Source organism: Scyliorhinus torazame, chromosome 19 (assembly GCF_047496885.1).
Source record: "Scyliorhinus torazame isolate Kashiwa2021f chromosome 19, sScyTor2.1, whole genome shotgun sequence".
NCBI lineage: Eukaryota > Metazoa > Chordata > Chondrichthyes > Carcharhiniformes > Scyliorhinidae > Scyliorhinus > Scyliorhinus torazame.
In genome coordinates this window covers 62,663,084-62,683,565 of record NC_092725.1, presented here as the reverse complement: position 1 = coordinate 62,683,565, position 20,482 = coordinate 62,663,084, and the positions used below count along the sequence as shown (strand labels likewise).

The 20,482-nt window shown below is 49.7% G+C and overlaps 1 protein-coding gene across 2 annotated transcripts in view; it reads left to right on the top strand.

Moving 5' to 3' along the window:
• Positions 1-9,406: 9,406 nt before the first annotated feature.
• The window catches only part of fam3c (FAM3 metabolism regulating signaling molecule C), a 79,141-nt gene continuing 68,065 nt past the window's right edge, over positions 9,407-20,482 (top strand). Inside the window, exon 1 of one of the 2 annotated variants that reach the window (XM_072484413.1) lies at positions 9,407-9,577. The gene's annotated coding sequence lies outside the window, so the exon portion shown is untranslated. The remainder of the gene's footprint in view (positions 9,578-20,482) is intronic. The other variant, XM_072484414.1, reaches the window with a different exon arrangement.

Here is a 20,482-nt window from a genome sequence, read left to right as displayed (position 1 = left end):
GAAAGGATCGGTGGTAGTGGCCAGATTGCGAAGGATCCTTTGGAGCAGCGGCAGAGAAGGAAGAAGCAAGATGGCGACGGATGGAGCCCAGACGACATGGGGCCCGGACCAGCAGGAATTCCTCCGGTGGTGTGTGGAGGAATTAAAGGAGGTGCTGGCGCCGATGTTATTGGCAATCGAAGGGCTAAAAGAAACGCTAAAGGCCCAGGCGATAGAGCTCTGTGGGGTGAAGGTGAAGGCAGCTGAGAACGAGGATGAGATTCTGGGCCTAGCGGTAAAAATGAAGACGCACAAGGCGCTACATAAGAGGTGTATCGAAAGGCTCGAAGTCCTGGAGAACAGCTCGAGGAGAAAGAACCTCCGGATTCTGGGTCTCCCCGAGGGAGTGGAGGGAGCTGACGTTGGGGCTTATGTGAGCATGATGCTCCATTCGCTAATGGGAGCTGAGGCCCCCTCGGGCCCCCTGGAGGTGGAAGGGGCTCACCGGGTCCTTGCGAGGAGACCAAAGGCTGGAGAACCACCAAGGGCGATAGTGATGAGATTTCACCGCTTCACCGACAGAGAGGCTGTTTTGAGCTGGGCCAAGAAGGTACGGAGTAGCAGGTGGGAGAATGCGGTGATACGAGTGTATCAGGACTGGAGTGCGGAGGTGGCGAGAAGGAGAGCGAGCTTTAATCGGGCCAAGGCGGTGCTTCTCAAGAAGAAAATAAAGTTTGGGATGCTGCAGCCGCCGCGATTGTGGGTCACGCACCAAGATAAACACTACTACTTTGAAATGTCGGACGAGGCATGGACCTTCGTCCAAGAAGAGAAATTGAACCAGAACTCAGGGACTGATGCTGTGGGGGAGACGACGATGTTGATGTATAGAAATGTAAATTGGGGAATGGGAGGTTCACAATATCGGGACGATAGACGGGGTTTTTTCTCTTCTTGACGGGGGGACACTGAGAAATGTGGGCGGCGGTGGAAAAAGGGACTGAGGTGAGGGATGGGGAATGGGGGAGCTGCGCCATAGGGGGCGGGGCCGATCCAGGAAGGCGCGGGTTCTTTTTCCCGCGCTAGAGAGATGATGGCAGGAAGATAGGCGCAAGGAGGATGAGAGTTCCACACACGGGGGGGGTCAAGGAGAGAGTGGTGGAAGACGGGGTCAGTTGGAGTCAGCTGACTTTCGGAAGCATCATGGGGGGAGTAACCATGCTAGATGGGGATCTAGCGGGGGGAGGGGGAATCAACTGGGTTGCGAGAGGGAGCTGGCAAGGGAAGAGGAGGTCGGGCCGGGAGTGCGCCGCCTGGGGGACGGGTAGGTGCGCGGGACCTGGACGGGGGACTGGCCTAGAATAGGGGATGGCTAGTCGGGGGGGCGGCCCCCCCAATCCGGTTGATCACGTGGAATGTGAGAGGCCTAAATGGGCCGATTAAGAGGGCCTGAGTGTTCGCGCACTTAAAAGGACTGAAGGCAGACGTGGTCATGCTTCAGGAGACGCATCTGAAGGTGGCAGATCAGGTTAGGTTAAGGAAAGGATGGGTGGGACAGGTGTTCCACTCAGGGCTGGATGCGAAAAATAGAGGGGTGGTGATATTGGTGGGGAAACGGGTGTCGTTCGAGGCTAGGAATATAGTGGTGGACAACGGTGGTAGATATGTGATGGTGAGTGGTAGATTGCAGGGAAAGGAGGTCGTGCTGGTAAATGTATATGCCCCGAACTGGGACGACACGGGATTTATGAAGCGGATGCTGGGACCTGGAGGTAGGAAGCCTGGTAATGGGTGGGGGATTTCAATACTGTGCTGGATCCAGGGTTAGATCGGTCTAGATCCAGGACCGGAAGAAGACCGGCAGCGGCCAAGGTACTCAGAGGATTTATGGATCAAATGGGGGGAGTGGATCCGTGGAGATTTGCCAGGCCGTTGGCCAAAGAGTTCTCCTTTTTCTCCCATGTTCATAAGATATACTCCCGGATAGATTTCTTTGTTTTGAGCAGGGCACTGATTTCGAGGGTGGCAGGAACGGAGTATTCGGCCATAGCCGTTTCAGACCATGCCCCGCACTGGGTGGATCTGGAACTAGGAGAGGAGAGGGAACAGCGTCCACTCTGGCGACTGGATGTGGGACTATTGGCGGATGAGGGGGTCTGTGGAAGGGTGCGGGGATGTATTGAGAGGTACCTGGAGGCCAATGATGATGGTGAGGTTCAGGTGGGGGTAGTATGGGAAGCGCTGAAGGCGGTGGTTAGGGGAGAGTTGATTTCCATTAGGGCTTACAAGGAGAAAAAAGAGGGCAAAGAAAGGGAGAGATTAGTGGGGGAGATTTTGAGTGTGGATAAAAGATATGCGGAGGCCCCGGACGAAGGACTACATAGAGAGAGGCGAAGACTTCAGACGGAGTTTGACCTGCTGACCACAGGGAAGGCAGAGGCACAGTGGAGGAAGGCACAGGGGATGAGATACGAATATGGGGAAAAGGCGAGCCGGCTACTGGCCCACCAGCTTCATAAGAGGATAGCGGCGAGGGAAATAGGGGGAGTTAGGGATGAAACGGGAACTACAGAGCGGAGTGCAGAGAAGGTAAATGAGGTGTTTAAGACCGTATATGAGAGGCTATATAGATCCCAACCCCCAGAGGGAAAAGAGGGGATGCAACAGTTTTTGGACCAACTAAGGTTCCCGAGGGTGGAGGAGCAGGATGTGGCAGGTCTGTGGGCGCCAATTGGGGTGGATGAGGTGACTAAGGGGCTGGGGAACATGCAGGCAGGGAAGGCCCCGGGACCAGACGGGTTCCAGGTGGAATTCTACAGGAAATATGTGGACTTGTTGGCCCCGCTGCTGGCGAGAACCTTTAACGAGGCCAGAGAAAGGGGGACTCTACCCCCGACAATGTCGGAGGCGACGATATCATTAATCCTGAAGCGGAACAAAGATCCGCTGCAATGCGGGTCATATAGGCCTATCTTGCTCCTGAATGTAGATGCCGAGTTGCTGGCAAAAGTGCTAGCGACGAGGATCGAGGATTGTGTCCCGGGGGTGGTGCATGAAGACCAGACAGGGTTTGTAAAGGGGAGACAATTGAATGTCAACGTGCGACGGCTGTTGGGGGTGATAATGATGCCCCCAGCGGAGGGGGAGGCAGAGATAGTGGCGGCGATGGAAGCAGAGAAGGCATTCGATAGGGTAGAGTGGGAGTATTTATGGGAGGTGTTGAGGAGGTTTAGGTTCGGGGAGGTGTTTGTCAGTTGGGTCAAACTCCTCTATGGGGCCCCAGTGGCAAGTGTAGTCACAAATCGACAGAGATCGGAGTATTTTCGGTTACATAGGGGAACAAGGCAGGGGTGCCCCCTGTCCTAATTACTGTTCGTGCTGGCAATTGAACCACTGGCCATAGCGTTGAGAGACTCTAGGAAATGGGGGGGGGGGGGGGTGGTCAGAGGGGGAGAGGAACACCGAGTGTCATTCTACGCAGATGCCCTACTGCTGTATGTGGCGGATCCTGTGGAGGGGATGACAAAGATTATGCAGGTATTGAGGGAGTTTGGAGATTTTTCGGGATATAGGCTCAATATGGGGAAGAGTGATCTTTTCGTAGTACACCCCAGGGATCAGGGAAGAGGAATAGACGCCCTGCCATAGGAGAGTGGAAAGGAGATTCCGATATTTGGGGATTCAGGTAGCCAAGAGCTGGGGAACTCTACACAAACTTAATGTAACGCGGCTGGTGGAGCAGATGGAGGAGGATTTCAAGAGGTGGGATATGCTGCCGCTCTCACTGGCGGGCAGAGTGCAGGCGGTAAAGATGATGGTCCTCCCAAGGTTTCATTTTGTGTTTCAATGTCTCCCCATTTTGATTACTAAAGCCTTTTTTAAGAAAATAGATAGGAGTGTTATGAGTTTTCTGTGGGCAGGGAAGACCCCGAGGGTAAGGAGGGGTTCCTGCAGCGCAGCAGGGACAGAGGGGGACTGGCGTTGCCGAATCTGGACGATTATTATTGGGCCGCCAATGTGGCGATGGTTTGCAAGTGGATGAGGGAGGGAGAGGGGGCGGCGTGGAAGAGGCTGGAGATGGCGTCCTGTAAAGGAACGAGTCTAAAGGCGCTGGTGACGGCGCCGCTAACGCTTTCCCCGAAAAGGTATACCACGAACCCAGTGGTAGTGGCAACCTTAAGGATCTGGGGGCAATGGAGGTGACATAGGGGGGTGACGGGTGCCTCGGTGTGGTCCCCGATCAGGAACAACCATAGGTTTGCCCCAGGAAGGATGGACGGAGGGTTCCAGAGCTGGCATCGGGCAGGAATTAGGAGATTGAGAGACTTGTTTATTGACGGGGAGTTTGCGAGCCTGGGAGCACTGGAGGAAAAGTATGAGTTGCCCCCGGGGAATATCTTTAGATACATGCAAGTGAGGGCATTTACGAGGCAACAGGTGAGGGAATTTCCGCTGCTCCCGACACAGGGGATCCAGGATAGAGTGATTTCGGGGGTATGGGTCGGGGAGGGCAAAGTGTCCGAAATATATCAGATGAGAGACGAGGGGGAGGCGCTGGTAGAGGAGCTGAAGGGAAAATGGGAAGAAGAGCTGGGGGAGGAGATTGAGGAGGGTCTGTGTGCTGATGCCCTAAGTAGGGTAAATTCCTCTTCCTCGTGTGCCAGGCTTAGCCTGATACAATTCAAGGTTCTACACAGAGCACACATGACGGGAGCAAGGCTGAGCAGGTTCTACGGAGTGGAGGACAGGTGCGGGAGGTGCTTGGGAAGCCCGGCGAACCACACTCATATGTTCTGGTCGTGTCCGGCACTGGATGAGTACTGGAGGGGAGTGGCAAGAGTGATTTCAAAGGTGGTGAAGGTCCGGGTCAAGCCAGGCTGGGGGTTAGCTATATTTGGGGTAGCGGAAGAGCCGGTAGTGCAGGAGGCGAAAGAGGCCGATATTCTGGCCTTTGCGCCCCTGGTAGCCCGGCGAAGGATCTTACTCATGTGGAAGGAAGCGAAACCCCCCGGTGTGGAGGCCTGGATAAACGACATGGCAGGGTTCATAAAACTGGAACGGATGAAGTTTGGTTGAGAGGATCGGTTCAGGGGTTCTCCAGGCGGTGGCAACCGTTCCTTGACTATCTCGCGGAACGTTAAGGGAAAATAGATCGTCAGCAGCAGCAGCCCAGAGGGGGGAGGGGGGGGGGGAGTACTATTTTTTGTTACTTTGCCAGTTCACTATTTTATTTAAATAATGTTACTTATTAGTTATTGTGTTATCTCTTATGTTGATTTGTAAAGTGGAAAAATTGTGTTTGAAAACTTTAATAAAATATATTTTTTAAAAAAGAGATTAGCTTGTAAAATTAAAGTGCATGGGATTAGGCGTTGTGTATTGAGATGGATGGAAAACTAGTCGGCAGACAGAAATAAAGAGTAGGAATAAACAGGTTTTTCTCCGAATGGCAGGCAGTGACTAGTGGGGTACAGCGGAGCGGTTCTGAAATGGAGTGGCATCTGAACAGAATGGTTTATTGGGAATTTGGAGGCAGTGGGAATTCGGAGAAAAGACGGAAGGTTCTTGTGTATAAAATCAATATGGATAAATGACTGAGGAATATAAATAATAATAGTTAAGTTACAGCTACAGAAGCTGACCTGCGAGAGAGCACCGTGGCGGAGCAGAGTACTCCAGACACACTCAGTCGGTAGTGAGTAAGTTGTTTTCTCGACTTTAAAGCTACATTAAGGTAAGTGTTCTAGCTTTTAACAAAAGACTTAAATAAATTTCTACTGGGCATAAATTAATGGTAAGAGTCTTTTAACTAAGGTTTTGGCAGGGAGCTCAGTCCTGTATGTTGCACCACCTGCAACATGTGGGAATTCGTAGACACTCCTTGCAGTCTGGAGGACCACATTTATGGGGGGTGCAACCAGTCTGACCAACTTGAGCTTTGGGTTTCAGAGTTTGAGCATCGGTTGGAGGCTTAGGGATGCATCTGCGAGGCAGAGAGTTACGTGGAAAGCACATCTTTAGATGCAATCACCCCGCAGCTTAAGAAAGTGTGGAGAGAGAGGGAATGGGTGACCACCAGGCAGGTGGTTAGAAAAGCGCCAGAATGCTTCTCACTCAAGAACTGTTTTCCGGTGTTGGGAATAGGGTTCCATTGGGGGAATGCAGCCAGAGCTATGTTCGCGGCACTGTAGTGGCTCAGCTGCCATCCTCACCCAGATTTCGCATGGGATCCAGGGCTATTTGGCAAATTGGATCCAAAATGGGCTTCGAAGCAGGAGGCAGAGGGTGATGGTCGAAGGTTGTTTTTGTGACTGGAAGCCCTGTGTCCAGAGATGTTCCGCAGGGATCAGTGCTGGGTCCCTTGCTGTTTGTAGTGTACATTAATCATCTGGATGTGAATATAGGAGGTATGATCAGTAAGTTTGCAGATGACACAGAAATTGTGGTGTGGTAAATAGTGAGGAGGAAAGCCTTAGATTATAGGGTGATATAGATGGGCTGATTAAATGGGCAGGACAAAATGGAATTTAACCCTGGAAAGTGTGAGGTAAGCATTTTGGGAGGACTAACAAGGCAAAGGAATACACAATGAATGGTCCCTAGGAAGTACAGAGGATCAGCAGGACCTTTGCGTGCATGTCCATAGATTCCTGAAGGTAGATAAGGTGGTTAAAATGGCATATGGGATACTTGCCTTTATTAATCGAGGCACAGAATATAAGAGCAGGGAGGGTATGATGGAACAGTACTCGTTAGACCACAGCTAGAGTACTGTGTGCAGTTCTAATCGCCAATTATAGGAAGACAGAGATTGCACCAGAGAGGGTGCAGAGGAGATTCACCAGGATGTTGCCTGGGCTGGGGCATTTCAGCTAATAGGAGAGACTGGATTGGCTGGGGTTGGTTTTCTTGGAGCAGAGAAGGATGAGGAGGGGACCTGATTGAGGTGTATAAGATTATGAGGGGCATAGATAGGATAGATAGGAAGAAACTTTTCCCCTTAGTAGAGCAGATAATAACCAGGAGACATAGATTTAACGTAAGGGGCAGAAGATTTAGAGCGGATTTGAGGGAAAACTTTCTCACCCAGAGGGTGGTGAGAAGCTGGAACTCACTGCCTGAAAGGGTGATAGAGACAGGAACCCTCACAACATTTAAGGAGTATTTAGATGAGCACTTGCGACCCCAAGGCCTATAAGGCTATGAATGAATAAGTGCTGGAAAATGGGATTTGAGTAAATAGCTATTTGATGGTTGGTGCAGACCTGATGTAGAAGGGTCTCTTTCCATGCTGTAAAGCTCTATCACTATATTCACAATATGTATTCGTGACTTAAATGAATGAATGTAATATCTCCAAATTTGCAGATGACACAAAGGTGGGTGGGAGGATGCTGTGATGCTTCAGAGTGATTTGGACAAGTTGAGTGAGTGGACAAGTGCATGGCAGATAACGTGTATAAATGTGAGATTATTCACTTTGCTAGCAAAAACAGGGAGGCGGATTATTATCTTAATGGCTATAAATTGAGAGAGGGGGAATAAGCAATGAGACCTGGGTGTCCTCATACAGCAGACGCTGAAGGTAAGCATGTAGGTGTAGCAGGCGGTAAAGAAGGCAAAAGGTATGTTGGCCTTCACAGCGAGAGGTTTCAAGTACAGGGGCAGGAAAGTCTTACTGCAATTTTACAGGGCCTTGGTGAGACCACAGATCACACCTGGAATACTGTGTGCAGTTCTGGTCACCGTCTCCGAGGAAGGATGTTCTTGCTCTAGTAGGAGTGCAGCGAAGGTTTACCAGACTGATTCCAGGAATGGCAGGACTGACATATGAGGAGAGAAGTCAGTTAGGATTATATTTGCTGGAGGGGGGTGGGGATCTCATAGAAACCTATAAAGCTGTAACAGGACTAGACAGGGTAGATGCAGAAAGGATGTTCCTGATGCTGGGTGTGTCCAGTGTGGTGATATGCCTATGGGCTATTATCATAGATGGAAGTTGTGCAACCTCCAACCAGAAGACTCACCATGTGGTCTCTAGATCAAGGTCATGTGACCTGTGACTCCCATAGAAGGTTGAGACACATCCGGCCATCTTCAGAAGATTAAGAATAAGACATACATGTGAATGGTCTGTCATGATATCCACATCAGCATATCATGGTGCAATCACACACACACTGATGGACAGGCAGTTGGACCAACCAGCAGACATAACATCGCAGCCAATCACCAGTGAGAGCACACGCACTATAAAACAGGGAACACCACAGTTCCCGCTCGTTCTACCAGGAGATGGCTCAGAGCACAGAGCTCACAGCGTGCCACTCAGACATAGACCATGTGCTGAGTGCCTCACTAAGATAGTGATAGGGCTGGGTCCACAGGTTAGCTGGTGAAGCATGTACCCAAGCCAGTGGTTAGTTGTTACAGTTGTTTAGACAATAAAACTGAGTTGTACCATCTACAGCCGTGTTGGATCATCTGTGCATCAGAACACCCAACACAAAAGGTCAAGTGTTAGGTGCAAGTTCCAGAGTAGTTAGCAGACTCCATGATAATGTGCTCTGTATCAGATTGCTATCTTACCACATGAGATTCAATAAAAGATTCTGGTTTGGCCAAGTTGAAGTGTTTGGGGGATTCCTTCGTAAGGTACAAAGGACCAAACACAACATAGGCGTCGCAGTCTGAGTATACGAGGTAGACTATTTAGCACAGGATGAGGAGAAATTTCTTCACCCAGAGAGTGGTCGGCCTATGGAATTCGCTACTCCAGGAAACAGTTGAGGCCAAAATATTGTATGTTTCCAAGAAGCAGTTAGATATAGTACTTGGAGCGAAGAGGATAAAGGATATAGACGGGAAGGCAGGATGATCAGCCATGATTATATTGAATGGGGGAGCAGACTCGAAAGGCCAATGGCCTCCTCCTGCTCCTAGTTTCTATATTTCTGTGCAAGTTAATACCCTGACAAAACCTGCAGCTCATCCTAGCTAAAATCCTTTAGCACCTTCTATTAAAAAAAAGGTCCTTCCATTTCACCCCTCACACATTCGGAGGAAGTCATGCTGCAGAGTTTTTCCAGCACTTTCTGTTTAAACCTCACTAGTTTTTCTTGGCTGATTGTATTTCAGATTTCTCGCATCCGCTGGAGTTCTCGCTGTGTCCTGCAAGGTGCCGGCACGGTGGAGGGCTGGTCGTTTCCCCCTTTGTACGGCAGGTGGCGGTGCCGGTGGAGGGCGAGTCATTCTGCCCATGACCTGCAGGTGGCGGTGCCGGTGGAGGATCAATCATTCTGCCCGTGCCCTGCTGGTGGCGGTGCTGGTGGAGGGCCAGTCGTTCTGCCCGTGTTCTGCAGATGGCGCTGTCGCTGGAGGACAGATCATTTTGCCCGTTCCCTGCAGGTGGCGTTGGAGGGCGGTTCGTTCTGCCTGTGCCCCGCAGGTGGCGGTGTAGGTGGAGGGCGCGTCTGTGCGGCGTTTCCTGCTCTCCCGCTGGCAGTTTCTGCTGTGCGGAGGGAGAGTCGGGTTTGAGCGGAGGGAGTGATCGGGTCGAGGCCTCCTCCCGGGGCTGTGCATTGGGCAGAGGCAACGGGTGAGTACCTCCCGGTCAGCCAGTGGTAGCTCGGTCCCTGCTTCACCTTGAACCCCCAGCTGAAATCTGTCACCTTGACTACAACCTCCCTCTGTCTCTGAGCTCTCACCTCAGTCACTGCATTCCCCATCCCCACAGCATTCCCCATCCCCTCAGCCTCACTGCATTCCCCATCCCCTCAGCCTCACTGCATTCCCCATCCCCACAGCCTCACTGCATTCCCCATCCCCTCAGCCTCACTGCATTCCCCATCCCCACAGCCTCACTGCATTCCCCATCCCCTCAGCCTCACTGCATTCCCCATCCCCACAGCCACACTGCATTCCCCATCCCCACAGCCTCACTGCATTCCCCATCCCCTCAGCCTCACTGCATTCCCCATCCCCACAGCCTCACAGCATTCCCCATCCCCACAGCCTCACTGCATTCCCCATCCCCACAGCCTCACTGCATTCCCCATCCCCTCAGCCTCACTGCATTCCCCATCCCCACAGCCTCACTGCATTCCCCATCCCCTCAGCCTCACTGCATTCCCCATCCCCACAGCCACACTGCATTCCCCATCCCCACAGCCTCACTGCATTCCCCATCCCCACAGCCACACTGCATTCCCCATCCCCACAGCCACACTGCATTCCCCATCCCCACAGCCACACTGCATTCCCCATCCCCACAGCCTCACTCCATTCCCCATCCCCACAGCCACACTGCATTCCCCATCCCCACAGCCTCACTGCATCCCACAGCCTCACTGCATTCCCCATCCCCACAGCCTCACTGCATTCCCCATCCCCACAGCCTCACTGCATTCCCCATCCCCACAGCCTCACTGCATTCCCCATCCCCACAGCCTCACTGCATTCCCCATCCCCACAGCCTCACTGCATTCCCCATCCCCACAGCCTCACTGCATTCCCCATCCCCACAGCCACACTGCATTCCCCATCCCCACAGCCTCACTGCATTCCCCATCCCCACAGCCTCACTGCATTCCCCATCCCCACAGCCTCACTGCATTCCCCATCCCCACAGCCACACTGCATTCCCCATCCCCACAGCCTCACTGCATTCCCCATCCCCACAGCCTCACTGCATTCCCCATCCCCACAGCCACACTGCATTCCCCATCCCCACAGCCTCACTGCATTCCCCATCCCCACAGCCTCACTGCATTCCCGTCCCCACAGCCTCACTGCATTCCCCATCCCCACAGCCTCACTGCATTCCCCATCCCCACAGCCTCACTGCATTCCCCATCCCCACAGCCTCACTGCATTCCCCATCCCCACAGCCTCACTGCATTCCCCATCCCCACAGCCACACTGCATTCCCCATCCCCACAGCCTCACTGCATTCCCCATCCCCACAGCCTCACTGCATTCCCCATCCCCACAGCCACACTGCATTCCCCATCCCCACAGCCACACTGCATTCCCCATCCCCACAGCCACACTGCATTCCCCATTCCCACAGCCTCACTGCATTCCCCATCCCCACAGCCTCACTGCATTCCCCATCCCCACAGCCACACTGCATTCCCCATCCCCACAGCCTCACTGCATTCCCCATCCCCACAGCCACACTGCATTCCCCATCCCCACAGCCACACTGCATTCCCCATTCCCACAGCCTCACTGCATTCCCCATCCCCACAGCCTCACTGCATTCCCCATCCCCACAGCCTCACTGCATTCCCCATCCCCACAGCCTCACTGCATTCCCCATCCCCACAGCCTCACTGCATTCCCCATCCCCACAGCCTCACTGCATTCCCCATCCCCACAGCCTCACTGCATTCCCCATCCCCACAGCCACACTGCATTCCCCATCCCCACAGCCTCACTGCATTCCCCGTCCCCACAGCCTCACTGCATTCCCCGTCCCCACAGCCTCACTGCATTCCCCATCCCCACAGCCACACTGCATTCCCCATCCCCACAGCCACACTGCATTCCCCATCCCCACAGCCTCACTGCATTCCCCATCCCCACAGCCTCACTGCATTCCCCATCCCCACAGCCACACTGCATTCCCCATCCCCACAGCCACACTGCATTCCCCATCCCCACAGCCTCACTGCATTCCCCATCCCCACAGCCTCACTGCATTCCCCATCCCCACAGCCTCACTGCATTCCCCATCCCCACAGCCTCACTGCATTCCCCATCCCCACAGCCTCACTGCATTCCCCATCCCCACAGCCTCACTGCATTCCCCATCCCCACAGCCTCACTGCATTCCCATCCCCACAGCCTCACTGCATTCCCCATCCCCACAGCCTCACTCCATTCCCCATCCCCACAGCCACACTGCATTCCCCATCCCCACAGCCTCACTGCATTCCCCATCCTCACAGCCTCACTGCATTCCCCATCCCCACAGCCACACTGCATTCCCCATCCCCACAGCCTCACTGCATTCCCCATCCCCACAGCCTCACTGCATTCCCCTTCCCCACAGCCTCACTGCATTCCCCTTCCCCACAGCCTCACTGCATTCCCCATCCCCACAGCCTCACTGCATTCCCCATTCCCCATCCCCACAGCCTCACTGCATTCCCCATCCCCACAGCCTCACTGCATTCCCGTCCCCACAGCCTCACTGCATTCCCCATCCCCACAGCCTCACTGCATTCCCCATCCCCACAGCCTCACTGCATTCCCCATCCCCACAGCCTCACTGCATTCCCCATCCCCACAGCCTCACTGCATTCCCCATCCCCACAGCCTCACTGCATTCCCCATCCCCACAGCCTCACTGCATTCCCCATCCCCACAGCCTCACTGCATTCCCCATCCCCACAGCCTCACTGCATTCCCATCCCCACAGCCTCACTGCATTCCCCATCCCCACAGCCTCACTGCATTCCCCATCCCCACAGCCTCACTGCATTCCCCATCCCCACAGCCTCACTGCATTCCCCATCCCCACAGCCTCACTGCATTCCCCATCCCCACAGCCACACTGCATTCCCCATCCCCACAGCCTCACTGCATTCCCATCCCCACAGCCTCACTGCATTCCCCATCCCCACAGCCACACTGCATTCCCCATCCCCACAGCCTCACTGCATTCCCCATCCCCACAGCCTCACTGCATTCCCCATCCCCATCCCCACAGCCACACTGCATTCCCCATCCCCACAGCCTCACTGCATTCCCCATCCCCAGAGCCTCACTGCATTCCCCATCCCCAGAGCCTCACTGCATTCCCCATCCCCACAGCCTCACTGCATTCCCCATCCCCACAGCCTCACTGCATTCCCCATCCCCACAGCCTCACTGCATTCCCCATCCCCACAGCCTCACTGCATTCCCCATCCCCACAGCCTCACTGCATTCCCCATCCCCACAGCCTCACTGCATTCCCCATCCCCACAGCCTCACTGCATTCCCCATCCCCACAGCCTCACTGCATTCCCCATCCTCACAGCCTCACTGCATTCCCCATCCTCACAGCCTCACTGCATTCCCCATCCTCACAGCCTCACTGCATTCCCCATCCTCACAGCCTCACTGCATTCCCCATCCTCACAGACTCACTGCATTCCCCATCCCCACAGCCACACTGCATTCCCCATCCCCACAGCCACACTGCATTCCCCATCCCCACAGCCACACTGCATTCCCCATCCCCACAGCCACACTGCATTACCAAGTCCCATCCCCACTACCTCACTGCATTCCCTTTCCCCACAGTCTCACTGGATTCCCTGTCCCCATTCCCTCAGCCTCATTGCATTCCCTATCCCCACAGCCTCACTGGATTCCCCATCCCATTCCCTTAGTATCGCTGGATCCCCATTCCCTCAGCCTCAATGATTCCCCAACCTCCACCCCAATGTCATTTAACCTGACTGCCAACTACACCACCCCCAGAGGATGGTGACGGTCTGGAATGCACTGCCTGGGAGGGTGGTAGAGGTGGGTTGCCTCACACCCTTAAAAAGTACTTGGATGCGCAATTGGCACATCTTAACATTCAAGAATATGGGCCAAGTGCTGGCAAATGGGGTTAGGTAGTTGGTCAGGTGTCTTTCATGCATTAGTGCAGATACGATGGGCTGAAGAGCCTTTTCTGCACTGTTATTCTGTGAAACATCCTTCACCCCACTTTATCTTTGCATTACTCTTAACTTTGCCTTGGCCAAAAACCCTGACTTGATCCTAATCTGGGGAGAGTTTCTCTGAAATTAAAATATGTCAACTAGTCTGCAAAACATCAAACTCGTATTGGTGCTGATATTTTGGGATGAATTGATGACTTCCGTTCCGCTAAATTCTCAATTTTGTACTAAATATCTACATTCCTCGGGTGCCTGTGCAATATCTATTGTGAAAAATCGTATACACTGCCTGTAACATTCCCAGCATCCTCTCCGTTCGGTGGTAGTTAATCCCTATTTCTGTTGTTTCCAGAATTCTTCTGTTCGGGTATTTCTTTTACGTAACCACTTGCTCCCAGCTCTTGGGTCTGTCTTCCCTTGGTCATTTTATTGCAACCTTAAACTCCCAAAGTCTTTGCCAGTTAATCATTTCCCTCAGAAGCAGTTTCCTACTTCTCTCAGCTCTGCCTGATTCCCTCTGCTCAGTTGTTCTGTGTTTCTCACCTATGATTTATATCCACTTTGTGTCCTCGCCTGGCTGTAGCCCTGCTACTTGGTGTCTGTGCCAGCTTTTAAATATATATATAGATCTTTACCTCACCTGCCTCAATTCTTGTTGATTGGCAGGTCTGCTGGATAGATCTGTCCTGCCCTGAAATCCTTTAGAATTGTTAATTTTAGAATTGTTAGCTGCGTGAATTTAAACTTAAATATTCCAAAAACTATGCCACAAGGAGTTGGGGGGAAAGTTGGTTGATAGCTGGCAATTATTGCAAGACGAACACACTTTGTGAGCAGTAGAATCCAGGAATCAGTTTCTTCCACTGGGTGTGTTGAAGGCTAGGCCAGCATTTTTTGTGCTCATTCCCAATTGTCCTTGAGGCGGTGGTAAGCCCCCCACACCCTTTGATCACGGAGGTCTGTGATGTAGGTACACCCACAGTGCTGTTAGGAAGGCAGCTCCAGTGTTTTGACCCAGTGAAAATTAAAGAACGGCGATGTAATTCCAAGTCAGGATGGTGTGAGTGACTTGGAGGGGAACTTGCAGGCTTGTTTCCGTGTATCAGCTGCTCTTGGCCTAGGTGGTAATGGTTAAGAGTTTGGGAGGTGCTGTCAAAGGAACCTTGATGATTTGCATGTTTTAGTATATAATAACTGGAATATCGAGCATATATTTTCATCACATTCCCTGATGAGTATTTTTATTCTCTTCAATTTAACCAGATTTCTTCCTATTTCACACAGTGCAGAGCAAAGATATCATTCCTTTTATGTTATTTGATTATTGCACTTGTTTAGTTATTTGGGCCCTTGGCTCCGCTGACTATCTCCTCCTTGGGTAACTCTCTGCTTACTTTGCTGCTGTCTCTGGCCTTACTGCAGATTTCTCCTGTCGCCTGATCTTGCCCCTGTTGGCTACATTATCACCTGGGCTTTTTGTATTTGCCCTAATGTTGGAGCACTTCAGATCGAAGTCTGCCTGACTGAGCTTCCATCCCACATTTTCTCTCACAAGCTTGCTGCCCTCCATGTGAGGTAGCGATCGCAATGCTTCTTGATTCGCACAACATGCTGCCAGTCTCCTTCCTGACATTCTTCTATAATAAGGCTGTTTGACCCTGTACTGTCCATTGCTCTACCTGACATCGCATCTCCCCCATCCCTGCCATGCAACCAGTCTCTTTAATGCTTGACATTAGCTTTTCGCCATTTAAAAGGCACACCGATTGACAGTAAAAGGCTTCTGTAAAAAGTATTTCGAAGTGACCTTTGAATTTATCAAGCCCTGGTTACGGAAGAGGCCTTTTTAAAACCAGGAGCCAATCCGGAAAAGACACTTCCTTCTCTTGGGTGATCTCACAAATATCTTTCCCAATTACGTCTGAGGTCCAGGCATTAAAAAGTAAGAGTAGCCATTTAACTCTTGGGCCTCAGCTTCGTGACTGAAGATGATCATGGCTAATTTACTCTGCCTTCACTTTCCCCAAGTTATCCCTTGATTCCCGTAATATTGAAAAATCTATCGGCCTCTGCCTCGGATTTACTCATTTGTTGTCTTCCGAACAATGTTTCGAGTCCAAAACATTTTGTCTGCACGTAAGAGTGGCGTCTTTAAGTTCATGCATCCTCCTAGGCCTCATAGCTGTTTGTCAGCTGTGATTTTAACCAAACGTACAAATCCGTAATGGAGAACATGTGAAATTGGCAGCAAGGAAAGCTATTCACAACATCATAGCTCTGCTGTCTTAAAATTTAGGTCTTACTGGGGGGGTCATGAAGAAAGTACCACATTACTGCACAATCTGAATATTTTGCCAAGTTTAACTCTGTCCCTCACTGAAGACTGATCAATACAAATATCTTGATATGTAATTTGAACATAAACTTTCAACACCAGTTGTCAATAAAATATTCATTACTCCTTTGATCGGTGCAGTGGCACAAATGCCTTCAGAGGTTTTCTTTGTCGAGGTCTGCTACAGTGAGATGGGCTTGAGGCTCAGTGGCTGGGGTGGGAATTTTTGGGTTAAGCTCTGTATTTGAGCAGCATATGAATAAGAGCCCCTCTCCGGCAATGAGCCATCAATTGCCAGGCTAATCGTTGCAAGTGGATTTGTTTGGAAGTAATCTTCCTGCAAATTCCTTTCGGGCAAATTGGGTCATTGAATTTATATTTTTATTATGTAAACAGTATATATTTTCCAGCATTTTCTGCTTCCGCAGTCTGGTTCAAGTTGAAGGAAGGATTGTAAAATGTACAGCACAGAAACAATAGTAGGAAGTAAACTTCAATCATACTTATTTACCTGAAAAGTACTTTGGACTTCTTATCATTGTGAAAGATGTACTTAAATACATGCAATTTTAAAAAATTTGGTCCAACTGATCATCTATAATCTTTTATTCGTGTCACAAGTAGGCTTACATTAACACTGCAATGAAGTTACTGTGAAAATCCCCTAGTTGCCACACTCCGGCGCCTGTTCGTGTACTGAGGGAGAATTCAGAATGTCCAATCCAACTAACAGCATGTCTTTCGGGACTTGTGGGAGGAAACCAGAGCACCTGGTGGTGTCACCAAGCCTCCTCCCTTCCATTATCACCACTCCATCAGCATAACCTGTTCCCTGAACTCTGAATTTGTAACCCGTTTATCCTGTGGAGCTAATGTAAAATGCCGCTGATATAAGGTGTAAGCAATTTTTTGAAAGAAAGTTTACAGTGCCAGTCCTCCTTCCATGACAGTGCTCAGCTTGCCCATTGATGTCACGGGGCCCAAGGGAGCTTCAAGAGTGTTACTTTTAATCACCTAATAGCATCTGCTGCACCTGCTTACACAAACAGCCACCAGTAAAATATCTAGTTCTGCATCACTAGTGGAACCTGCAAAATAGGATTGTTTCGGAAACCGATGACTGAAAGAAATGCGTGGCACTCAATCAGGGTTAAAGGCGCAATCTTTTGGTATGGCATTTTAAATTGGGAATGTTACATTGAGGGAAGGTTCATGTTAAAAGGGGAGAAGAGGGATTGATCAGAAGGCAAAGTCGTATTTTAAATACCAGAAGTAATCCACAATGTTGCAAGGAAAGATAAATTGTTTCAAATGCAAACCAGATGTCCTCCAGCACTGCTGACACATTTCACAGCATGTAGAAAGATACAAGGGTTGGGTTGCAAATATAATCTTGGCATTGATGGCTACATTTAAACACATCTTCTGAATGGGGGTTGGTGGTTGGTGCTCCAAAAAAGATTCTGTAATGAGCGATATTGTCTTTTGGTTGGACCATATCGAATACACCGGTTCTCATTCTCCCTCGCCCTCCATAGCAAATCCTTTTGCTGACTTGGGCCTACTCCCTCAGATTCTACCCTCAAACCTCACTTTCAAAGCTTTTAAGAAGCGATTCCCTCCCCCAAGCTCTTGGTTACCTGGCCTAACCATCACATGCAGACTCCATGTCCTTTAGCCGAGGGCTTTCAACAATCTTGCGGCAATGGGGAAGTAAATGGAAGCACTGAGTCGCAGATGAGATGGCCTGGGGTGCACCACTTGGTTTCGCCACTCTTAAGTTTGACCTTTGGAGCCAAGTCGGCAGCTGGGGAAGAATGATTGTGTTTGTGTATATAAGCAAGAAATGTTTGGCTGTATTTGGGAGACTGGTGGAAGACTAGTGGGTTCACCCCTATAAAAAAGTCATTCGACAGGCAGGCAATGCCTGTAGCTAACTAGTGTAGCAACTTCAGGAGAGCAAGGGAGAAATGCTGGGAGGAAGTAAGTTGCATGTATGATGTAAATGCTTCGTTTTTAAAAGTTTAATCACAAATTCAAATGTTGGAATCTTTGTAGCCACTGTGACAATGACACTTTATGGAAGAATTCCAAACCTAGCCATCTCTCCTTGTTATTACCTGTCAAAACCTAACATAGTGCGATATCAGGGAGGAGAGACTTGGGAATGCCATATTCAAATGTAATTAACTTTTAATTGCTCCATGATTGAAGGTTTTGCAAGTGAGCTTCTTTCCTCGCAGGTTTCATATATGGACATATTGTCATGTGAGAGTACCTTTAAGAAATGGGTGTTTTAAGAAATATACCTTTAAGAAATGGGTGTTTATCAGTGATGTCAGAGTGTGGGTGGAGCTGGGCTGTCTGTCAGCTTTTTACTTTTGTTTTAGGCTGTTTGCTGCAGGATGTGTTTTAGTTTTGTTTTCAGTGTTGGAGCTGAAGCCAGGCAGTGCAGGTGTACTGTTGATCTCTCTGCCATGAAAAGACTATCACTTGATCATTTGGTTAATTCTGAATTATAAATGTTCTCAGTAGTGAATGTGTTTCTTTTGTCTTCTGGATGTTGTTTGGGAAGTTATTAAGGATTACTTAGTGTTGTATTCTTTGGGGGTTGTATTTGAATTGATGGTTGCTAAGATGTTCACTATGTTTCAAAAAGGTTAACTTGAGTTCATCGAATAAACATTGTTTTGCTTTAAAAATTACTTTTCCATTTCTGCTGTACCACACCTGTAGAGTGGGCCGTGTGCTCCCCATACCACAATCTATTAAAAGTTGTGGGTCAGGTGAACTCCATGCTACACTTTGGTGTTCTCTAAACCCTGGCCCATAACAAATTGTGGGCTCGTCCGGGATAAAAGTCTATCCTTTGGATTGGCTTAGTGAACTTAAAGACAGTGGGGTGAGCATATTGTGGTTGCTTTTTAGGTGTGGTATTTTAGTTTAAGTGGGGAATGTGTTGTGGACAATGGCTCTTTCAGAGGCTCTGAAGATTTTGGGGGTGGAGACGGTCTCACGCAGTACCTTACGGACAGAGACTAAAAACAGACTGTTAGATTTGGCAAGAACATTGAAGTTAACATCTGACAAAATGCGAAAACATGAGGTAATTATGGCAGTGGCTAAGCATTTAAAGTTGCCTGAGATACAATTTGACTCATTGGAAATGGCAAAAATTCAGTTACAACTTAAACAAATGGAACATGAGAAAGAATTAAAGCAGCTTGTATACGAAAGAGATATAGATGGAAAAGAAAGAGAGAGAAGAAAAGAAAGAATAGCCCTAGCAGAACAAAAAGAAAAAGAAAGGGGGATACAGATCAGTGATAAAGATAAAGAGAGAGTTTGAACTTCAGAAAATGGCCATGAAACATGACAGTCAGTTAAAATTGGCAGACATACCTCAAATTAAATTGGAAAATGAGGATGTTCTTAAAAATTGGGATAAATTGTTGAGTTACCGTGCAGAGGAAAAACGAACTGACCTGAAAGAGTTATTGATATCCCATGGGCAAGTTTGTGGAGATAAATTGGTAAGTACTAAAATGGCTATACATGATGTAGATGGGGGAAAGGCTGTTCCAATCAAACAACATCCATATACATCTAACCCTTTAAAATTTGCACAGGTTAACAAAGAGACTGAGAGTATGCTTGAAAATGGCATAATTGAAGTGGATTGCAGCCCGTGGAGCTCATAGTGATGGTGCCTTAACCAGACGGTACCCAACGTTTGTGTGTGGACTATAGAAAAGTTAATGCAGTTACAAGAACAAATTCTTATCCTATCCCGCGTTTGGAGGATTGCATTGAGAAAGTGGGACAATCAGCTTTTATTTCTAAACTGGATTTACTTAAAGGTTACTGGCAGGTACCTTTATCCGAAAGGGCGAAGGAGATTTCAGCTTTTGTGACTCCAGATGGTATATACCAATTCAAGGTTATGCCATTTGGCATGAAAAACACCCCAGCCACATTTCAACAGTTGACTAACAAAGTTGTTTCAGGATTACCCAATTGTGCGGTATACATCGACGATCTGGCAATTTTCAGCCAGACATGGACAGAACATTTAAAACATCTGATGGAGTTATTCGATCGACTTCAGGGGGCGGGTTTGGTGAAAAGTGAATTTGGAAAGGCCCAAGTTACTTTCCTTGGCCATACAATCGGACAGGGTCGAATGGTCCCACGGGATGTGAAAATGAAAGTTATTGGGGTGTTTCCGATACCCTCGACACAATGGGAAATAATGCGATTTCTTGGTATGAGTGGATTTTACCGGAAATTTGTACAGAATTTTAGCAGAGCGGTCGCTCCACTGACGGACTTGCTCAAGAAGCGTGACAAATTCTAGTGGACAGCGAAGTGTCAACTAGGCATTTGACGGCCTGAAGGCTGTGTTAACCACTGCTCCTCTGTTAGCCATCCCAAATTACACAAATCCATTCAAAGTGGCGGTTGATGTGAGTTATGTGGGTTTAGATACGGTGCTTCTATAAGA